The sequence below is a fragment of the Silene latifolia genome, chromosome Y, assembly GCF_048544455.1.
Source record: "Silene latifolia isolate original U9 population chromosome Y, ASM4854445v1, whole genome shotgun sequence".
In the NCBI taxonomy this organism is placed as follows: Eukaryota; Viridiplantae; Streptophyta; class Magnoliopsida; order Caryophyllales; family Caryophyllaceae; genus Silene; species Silene latifolia.
Genome location: NC_133538.1, coordinates 394,343,343 through 394,352,962, shown reverse-complemented (window position 1 = coordinate 394,352,962; position 9,620 = coordinate 394,343,343). Strand labels below are relative to the sequence as shown.

At 36.8% G+C, this 9,620-nt stretch overlaps 2 long non-coding RNA genes across 2 annotated transcripts; both read left to right on the top strand.

Annotated features, from left to right (window-relative positions):
• Window positions 1-3,737: 3,737 nt before the first annotated feature.
• Window positions 3,738-6,049, top strand: LOC141630568 (uncharacterized). Its single transcript, XR_012537519.1, has 2 exons — window positions 3,738-4,569; window positions 5,293-6,049. It is a non-coding gene; the product is annotated as an uncharacterized LOC141630568 (long non-coding RNA).
• A 1,832-nt stretch (window positions 6,050-7,881) lies between these two features.
• LOC141630567 (uncharacterized) lies at window positions 7,882-8,694 on the top strand. Its single transcript, XR_012537518.1, has 3 exons — window positions 7,882-7,995; window positions 8,253-8,319; window positions 8,600-8,694. It is a non-coding gene; the product is annotated as an uncharacterized LOC141630567 (long non-coding RNA).
• Window positions 8,695-9,620: the final 926 nt, after the last annotated feature.

Sequence of the window (9,620 nt, the reverse complement as noted above, 5' to 3'; positions counted from 1 at the left end):
TTGGAAGAGGCGCAGACTCTGCGTCTATTCCCGTGAGGTTTCCTCTGTTTAAGAAAGATTTCCGTGTTTAAGTTATGGTAGGACGGATTTAATTCGATTATCTTTTGAATATTACGGGATATTGTTTGCCAAAAGATAAAATTTGATAAATATGGAATAGAAATATCCGAACATTCCGAACATTCGACTCGGGATTTAAAACTATATCGAAAATGGAGACGGTTTTTGACCCGGACTCGAATGTACTCTAATTATCGCCAAAACGACCGTATCGGCACGTAGATGACAACTAAGAGGTTGACATTTAATATTTGAGCAATCACTTGACGATAATCTTACGAACTGTCGCTAATCGTTCCGCGAATCAAACATGCGGCCCAATCATCACCGGGTGGTTTGCGAGGGGTGTAGAAACGAGGTGTCTACACTTTCATGAAAATCATATATTTGGTATTTACCCATATCAAGACCTTCCTCCAAAATTCTCTTAAATTTAATACAAGAAGGACATTCTATCCTAGTCCTTTGCCTCCTGTGATTTTTCCCTTTCGCTTCACATACTCCAGCCTTATTACACACAACTTTTTTATGCGTAACGACACCATTTTTAGACTTTGGTGAGCTTAATCTAGTCACAAACCCACATTCTTTTGCATATGCTTCATAAAACTCAACACCTAGTTCAAGCTTATCGAATAGCATACCAATAACTGGCTTAAGATGGTTGAGACACTCAAAAACCCGATTCGTGTTGCTTGAAGAACCTTCACGCCTCCTCGTCCTCCCGCCTCCTCTCGCTATGATATCTGCATATGTGGTGCAATTAAAGTAAGAAAGGTGAGGGATACAAAAGCATATGAAATGTACCTTTAAAAAGCTGAAAACATCAAGCAACTACCAGGATGAATAGAATTGTACCCTCAACAAATTCGAAAGTCACAACTTCAGGAACATCATGTTCAACTGCTATTGCAGATATTTCTAATATAGGCTGACATGCATTAACTTCAACATTCGCTCCTTCGTTTGTAATGACATTTGAAGAAGTTTGTGATAGTATTGAGGAGTTGTCTTTGTCATTATTGTTGCAACAAGAAATGTCAAAAATTAAATAAGCAACAATACAACAGTATAATTCATGAAATTGAGTCCCTGAATTTAATAAATGTAGGCAATTTCACAATTTCTCCAACCCTAATTTCTCAATCAAGCCAATTTGATGCATATAAACAGGAATTTGATGCATATAAACAAGAATTTGGATGCACATAAACAAGATTTTGATGCACATAAACGGTCTCTAACCCTAATTTCTCAGTTTCCCCAATTTAATTCATGAAACCCTAATTTCTCAATTAGGCCAATTTGATTCACAAAATCACATTTTGATGCACCTAAACAGGAATTTGATGCACATAAACAGGAATTTGGATGCACATAAACAAGATTTTGATGCACATAAACGGTCTCCAACCCTAATTTCCCAGTTTCCCCAATTTAATTCATGAAGCCCTAAATTCAGAAGCATGATTTATCAATCCAGAAACTTAAGAGACGAATCGAACCCTAATTTCATGGTTTCAACAAATTTCTCAAATCCCCTAACCCTAATTTCTCAGTTTCCCCAATTTAATTGACGAAATCCTAAATTCAGAAGCATAATTGTTCAATTCAGAATTCTAATCGGTTAATCAATCCCTAATTTCACGAACAATCTAATTTAATCGACTAAATCAACTAATTTCACAACAAATAATCATGAAGATCGAAATTTTACCTCGAATTTAAAGGCGTCATTGATTAAAGCAGCGTCGAAAGGTTGATTGTCGAAGAATTTATCGTTCGATTGTAGAGAAAGTTAAGGTTTGATTATCGAAGAGGCGATGGCGGAAGGTTTTAATAGTCGATAGATGAGTTGAAGAGAGAAAGAAAGAATGATGAGAGAGAAAGCAAAATTTAAAAATGGCTGAGATTAGGTGGGTTTGGGAGGGACGCGCGAAAAAATTTGGGGTTTGTTTGAGATAATACACAGCGTGTGTATTATTTGATTGTAGTATTATTAGTGGTTCTCATGGTTCTCATTATATGGGTGGTTCTCACCGGATCTCGACCATATATAGAGGTGGGATCCGGTGAGTCCACCTAAATATTTGAGTCCATGAGTCCATAAAACAATATCACGCACTATACAAAACAATATCACGAATTTTTTTTTTCAAAATTATTTTTTTTCAATATAAAAAAAAAAAAAATTTTGAAATTTTTTTTTCGAATTTTTTTTTTGAAATTTTTTTTTTCGATTTTTTTTTTCGAAATTTTTTTTTAACAATTTTTTTTTCGTGTAAGCTGTGATATTGTGTAGTATAACGTGTGATATTGTTTAGCATAACTTGTGATATTGTATTACAAAACAATATCACGAATTTTTTTTTTCAAAATTTATTTTTTCGAAATTTTTTTTTAACAATTTTTTTTCGTGAAAGCTGTGATATTGTTTAATATAACGTGTGATATTGTGATATTGTATTACAAAACAATAACACGATTTTTTTTTTTCATTTTTTTTTTGTTCAAAAAGTTTTTTTTTTCCTGTTGTGATATTGTTTAGTATAACATGTGATACTGTAAGCTGTGATATTATTTAATATAACGTGTGATATTATATCATGGACTCACGGACTCAAAAAGACGGGGTGGACTCATGTGATCCTATATATATATATATATATATAAGGGTCGTTTGGTTACCCATTTTAAAACACATGAATTATAATTCATGGGATTTGCAAAATGGGAGAATTGTTTGTTTGCCCCAAATCACATGAATTGAAGTTTCATAGGAACTCCAATTCTTCCATGATGTGGGAAGTTACTCACCTAGGCCCTTAGAAAAGTGTGAATTCCTGTGGAATTAACTTCCCACATTTCAACCAGACAACTTTCTTCTATTTAATGTAATGGGAAATTCTACGGTGTACCCTCGAGTTTTTCAACTTTCTACGATGTACCCCTACAATTTTGAAATTCTATAGTGTACCCCTGAACTCTACACAATAGTCTATACCATGACCTTAGTTTTTGTCTTTAATATGCAAGTTTGTTAATTGGCTTATTAAATCGTTTATTTAGCATTCCAATTACTCGATAACCTAACCATCTACTTATTAATTCGCTTGATTTACCCATTAACACACCAAACAGTATACGAATCTAACTAAAATTCTTCAAATCTCCATTATAATTTCATGAATCATAACTAAGGTTCTTAAAAGTAGTTTGTGCTTATTAAAAGTTATTTGTGATACTTTTCACATAGGATGGTGATACAACATTCACGAGTTAGAATAAAGGTCAAAATACGGTTGTTTGATAGTGATAAAGTTAACGAGAGTTAAATAAGGTTATGATAGAGAAATAAATAAGAAATTTAAAAGACACCATGAATTTCAAAAATCAGAGACACCGTAGAAAACCAAAAACTCAGTGCATACGTGGTAGAATATCCCTAATGTAATTTACAAAATCATGGGAACTCTAATTTCTTTGGAACTTCAATTCCCTTAGGAAACCAAACAACCTTTTAGGTCCATGAGTTCTTATCCGTTATTGGAGATTTGGAGGAAGAGAATGGATGGTTGACATTAGATCTAAATGGGTAAGTAAAAAGTTAGGATTAAAACAAAAATTATGGACTAGAATCACCCTTTAAAAACAAAAAATCCTACCCCTCTTTCTCATTCTCACAGTCTCCTACTCTCCTTCCCTCTCTCTAATTCACTTTTCTCTCATTCTCCTCCCCCTCCCCCTCCCCCTCCCCCTCCCCTTTCCCTCCCTCAGCAAATCCGACCACAACCTCGGACCCTCTCTACCACCACCACGCTCCACCTATCACCACCATGGCCCCCTGCCAGCACCACGCACCACCTTCGACTACCACAGCCCCCTACCACCACAACAACCACCATCGCCTACCACCAACACAACTGCCACCACCGCCAACCAACGCCTACCACCTTCCTCTCCACCACCCGACCACCACACCACCACACCTCACCATACAAACACCGTCCTCTCCTCTGCCGTTCTCCTTTCTTGCTTTTTTCTTCAGATCTGCCGCCCCTGCTGCCTTTCTCCTCCTCTGCCGTCTCCGACGTCCTTTCTCTGCCACCGGCCACCACAACCTCCCTCTACAACCGCACCATCCCTCACCACCCTTCTTCTTCTTCCTCTTCATACCTCCTTCCACTCATTCATTTTTTTTTAAAATAAAACTCAGATCTAAATGGAGGGACGTTGTTGTTGTTGTTGTTGTCGTTGTTGTTGTCGTTGTCGGCTGTGGTAGAGGGGAAAGGCGGCGACGGGGGTGGGGAAATATGGGGTGGGTAGTGCAGATCTAGATATAGGTGGTGGTTGGCGATATTGATGTTGTGGTGGTTGTCGGGCTAAAGTTACACTCATAATACACTAAAATTACACTAGTAAAAGGCTAAAGTTACGCTCAAGTTACACTATCTAAAAACTCTTTCAATGTGGGAAAACATGCCAAGCATGAACAGTAGAGCAGTTCAGGTTGATTTAAGTTGGTACAGTTTGTTTTAACAATTATTCGATTGTTTATGTGTTGCCGTGTCCATTTGCTGAGATGGTCTGATTTTCTTGCTGATTGGTTGTGTTAATTATTCAAATGTTTCAAGGTTGTGTTAATTGTTCATCTAGGGTAAGGTTAAGTTCATTTGCTGAAATGGTTTCAAATTCTTGGTCATTGGTTGTGTTAGCTGTTCGGCTCTTACAAATTTATGTTAATTGTTCATCTATTGAGATTTCTATACATAGTTCAGGTTGAGTTCAGTTGGTAAATTTTATTTTAACAATTATTCGATTGTTCATGTGTTGTCGTGTCCATTTGCTGAGATGGTCTGGATTTCTTGCTTATTGGTTTTGTTAATTGTTCAAGTGTTACAAGGTTGTGTTAATTGTCCATCTATTGTGATTTCTATACTTAGTTGATTACTTAATAGGAAGGAATGTATAATTGCTTGTTTCGTTGCTTCCTTCTTGGTCTTTGCTCTATGTTCGGCTTCTGAACATTTGAAAACTTACTTAATATGGAAGTTATCTAGCTTCTGATGACCGCTTCATTATTTTTGTTTGATGCCTCCTCTATGGTGCCTTGATACTAGAGTATTGGCTATTCTCATTGTTCCTGGCTGAATATATTGTTGGAGTGTATAATTTCTTACGTAAATCTTGGTCTTTACTCTATGTTCAGCATCTCAACATCTGATTGTGCAGTATCAGCGGAGATGGCGTCGAGCGGAGGTACGGCTAAGCATATACTCCCTCCTATTCTAGATAATTGTCCCATTGTCCATTTCCGTCTAGTCGGATAACTGTCCCATTGTCTATTTTTGGTAAGTGTTGTGTGGTCCAAATTCAATTCCATTTCCCTCTATTCACATAACTGTCCCATTGTCCGTTTTGTGTGGTCTAAACTCACTTTCTTAATTCTTGTGCCATTTTCACAATGAGACGGTTATGTAGAATAGGAGGGAGTAGTTTCTGGCAAATGTAAGTGTGGGCCCGAGGCTGAGGTTTCAAGAGATCTTAGTCCAGACACATATGGGAAAATGTATGAAGGTTGTCCACTTTTAGGAAACATTGCGATTTTTCTGCGTAAATCTGAAATTTGTCCCCTGAAGGTTCAACCATGGACCAAAGTTAAAATCCAACGTTCAGCCCATGGTCAAAATGTTGGAAATCAACATTCACCATGGTCCAAACAATGGACATTCACGTTCACCATGGACCAAACGTTGGAATTCCACATGAGAATTTTTTTTTTTTTAAAATAAAAAATTGAAAAAAAAAAAAAAAAAAATCAAAATGGCCAAACGTAAATCCAACATTCAGCCCATGGTCCAAACGTTGGAAATCAACATTCACCATGGTCCAAACAATGGAAATCCACGTTCACCATGGACCAAACGTTGGAATTCCACATGAGATTTTTTTTTTATTTTTAAAATAAAAAATTGAAAAAAAAAAAAAACCAAAATGGCCAAACGTAACCAAACCCAACGTTTATCCATGACAAATGGCCAAAACCATCATTCTCGGAGCCAAACGTCCAAAATTCACGTTTCACCATGGATGAATTCCCACGTTACATCTATGGTGTCCCATTCCCCATTTTCTTCGACTCAAATTCGACACCAACAACAACATTATTCGACATATAATTGACCTATTTCACGCAAACTATACAATTACAACTAATTAAAGATTGGCAACAAAACAACAATACAACTACAATAATACAAACAACAATCTATCTTTCAAGACTAAGGACTTGTTTGGTTGACATAAGGGAATAATTCAATAAAGTTTAATAAAAACTAAAATAATCAAAACAAATTCAATTAATTAGCCAAATCGAAGCATTTAATTAATTAAAACTAACAAATAAAGTCATATAATCTATTAACAATAACAATAAACGATTTAATTTCAATTACAAAGCCAATTTAAAAACAAAAAATACAAAAAAAAACTAACCGGATATGATCCGTGGCGGTGGTGGCGGTAAACGGCAGTGGCGGCGTGGCAGTGGCGGCGTGGTGGTAGGAGGTGGTGATGGTGTTTGATGTTGGGAATATTTGGGGATTTTTGGACTTGGAGAGAAAAGAAGAGAGTTAGTGAGATGTGAAGGGCAAAATTGTCTTTCGGAATGAAAACGTCGTCGTCGATGGTTACTAAAACGTCGCCGCTATTTACGAATCGGGTATTTTAAGTGGGTCGAAGAAGATGAAACCCAGTGGCAGAAGGATGCAATACAAGTCTTATAGTTGCGAATTCCAAGTTAGAAAATGCTTTTCTTGAAGCTGTTAGTAATACATCCTTTATCTTAGAACAGTTCACACAAGATAAAATAAAATGTGGTGGTCCAGGGATGCAGAACTAACTGAAAAGTACACGTTCTGCAAGTACGTCAAACAATTCAAATCTCTGGTTGTCATGTGTTATGCAGCTCTCCTAGGGTGTTTAAGTGTATGCATTGGTAAATCCTTTTGGTAATAGGTATGTTCTGATGAAGTAGTATGAGTAGCCGTTGGAAGTTGAAACTGCTGTTAGACAATCGCAAAAACTTTGGTTGTCCAATTACTTTGTCCTGATTATGTAGTCAAAGTAGGTAGTGGTAAATACTTTTAAGTTCCGGGCACCTTTGTTTGTGTATACTACTTATGTACTGGTACTGTTATCAAATGATGACAAGAATTTCGTGATTGCAAGTTGTCTACTACTGGTGTGTGTGAAACCATTTTGTATGCACAATTAGATAACGTACTCATTATTAGTATTATCGCTATAGCTGGTCGCTGATAATATGGAGATGTACATATGTCATGTACTATACTGAACCTCCAATCATGAAGGTTTGATCCTTTTGTCCGTATTTTTCGTCTTTAGATAAGGGAGGAGGGGGGAAGGGAGGGATTAAGGGGATAATGAAAAGTAGTATGAGGAGGAAAATAAGTAGTCAATCCATTAATAACTTTAACAAAATTAATAACAAAATATTCCAAACATTACTTAAACAGCATTCTCTTCAAATCCATCATGAACCTTTATTTTCGTGGATTTAGAACTAGACCAGTTTAACTTCTTACATAAAATTCGTCGTGATTATGCTATTTTATGTTTAATGTTGTAAAGAAATCCATAATATGAATTAACATTTTCTGAAACGTGGCAATTGTCTCGGCAGACATGGGTGCATAAAGTTGCTTATCTTAGCGCTAACTCCTAATGAGTTAAGTTACTTCCTCCTTAGCCCCGCCATCGAATTTAACGCTGGATTTTAGAATGTGTTGATTCAGATTGTTCTAACTAATTTACGCCTTTTTGTGAGAAGAAGAGTCTAGAGGGGAATTATGATATGTATGTGCTTTCATCAGATGGCCATGTAGTCCTCATTGTGGTCTTCTATTCATGACGGTATGATCCTTTAGTTTGTATATTTTTCATCTTTAGAGAAGGGAGGAGGGAGAGAAAGGAGGAGTGGGAGAGATTGAGGATATAATGAAAAGTAGTATGAGAAGACAATGGAATAGTCAATCCATTATTAACTTAACAAAATTAATCAACAAAGGATCATAAAAATTACTTGAGCAACATTCTCTGTGCTGGATTTTACGCTGGATTTGATTACTCCTTGTTGATTTGTAATTAATTTACCCTTTCTGTGCGAACAGTATTCGAGAAGGAAGAGATGATATGTATCTGCTTTCATCAGATGGCCATGGTCCTCTATTCATGAAGGTGTGATACTTTAGTCCGTATGAGCATGGTGCCCATTAACCTCTAGACTTGTGCTTAGGCCATGTTATTCAACACAAAATATATAAATTTCACACACGGCATACTTAACCGGGCGTCCACATAGATGTTATGCCCACTTTTAATTACACATACATGTAGATAATACATTAACCTTACACTAAATCATGTTATGCCCACTTTTAATTACACATACATGTAGATAATACATTAACCTTACACTAAATCGTGTCCTTAGTGTTGCATTCTTCTTAAGTCTCAGGAACGAGAGCATAATTAGGAGGAGGGGTAGGCCATGTTATGTTGCTGGTAGAAAAGTTGGACAACCTGACATTAAAAGGTGATAACAAATCGACCGCTTAGAAATTACATACTCCTCTAAGCTTATTCTGGGCTCTTATTACCAGATTAGACAGTTACAGCTATCATTGGACGAAGATGAAAGCTCTAACTCTTGACGTCTTTGCTCCATAAGTCTTTCCTCATACTGTTCTTCAATGTGGCTACAAAAAATCTCAATCATGTCGATCGTACCGTCATCTCCTGCTTGAGGGACTACAAAGCGTCCACCGTTGGCTCACAGATCAAATATTACATTCCATGTTAGAACTAACTTCAGCCTCTTGAAAAACATGAAAAACAGGACGACTACTCTCTTCAACTGGTCTAAGAGTGCCCGTTTCGCGCATACAATTTCTGATATAAAGAGATTAACAATCGAAAAAACGAATGAATTAGGTCTGGAACAAGAAAAGAACACTTACGTCGTAAAGGTGTGATAAGATAAAATTAAAATTTTGAATGACATGGTAAAAATACCGTCGAAGACAATATTGTTCAACACGGGTGGTGTGATCTGGCTTGTAATATTCCACTGAACCGAAGATGTTATTTGGGTGGGATAGCCCCTTGAAGAAGTCCATTGATAAAATGATAAGCTTAAAATCTGACTAGTGATTAAAGTGATTGAAAGTACTACTCGTATCAATAAAGTGCACTTTCTTTTCGTGTTATCCATGCAAAAGAACTTCACAGTTAAGCGTGCCACGCTGCACGCTTAACTGGGAGTAGTCTTAGGATGGGTGACCCGGGGAAGTTTTAGGGATCGAGTGAAGCAAAATGGTTTGGAAAAAATGCAGGTGTTAATCGTGGTATGTATACCTGTACAGCAGTTACCTGCGTGAGTGACCGCTCCCGACCCTAGATTTGGGTTGGGGTGTTACATGGCTGGTGTCTTCTACCATTAAAAGGCTCAGCTTTTGCAAATTAGCATATGGCTAGGT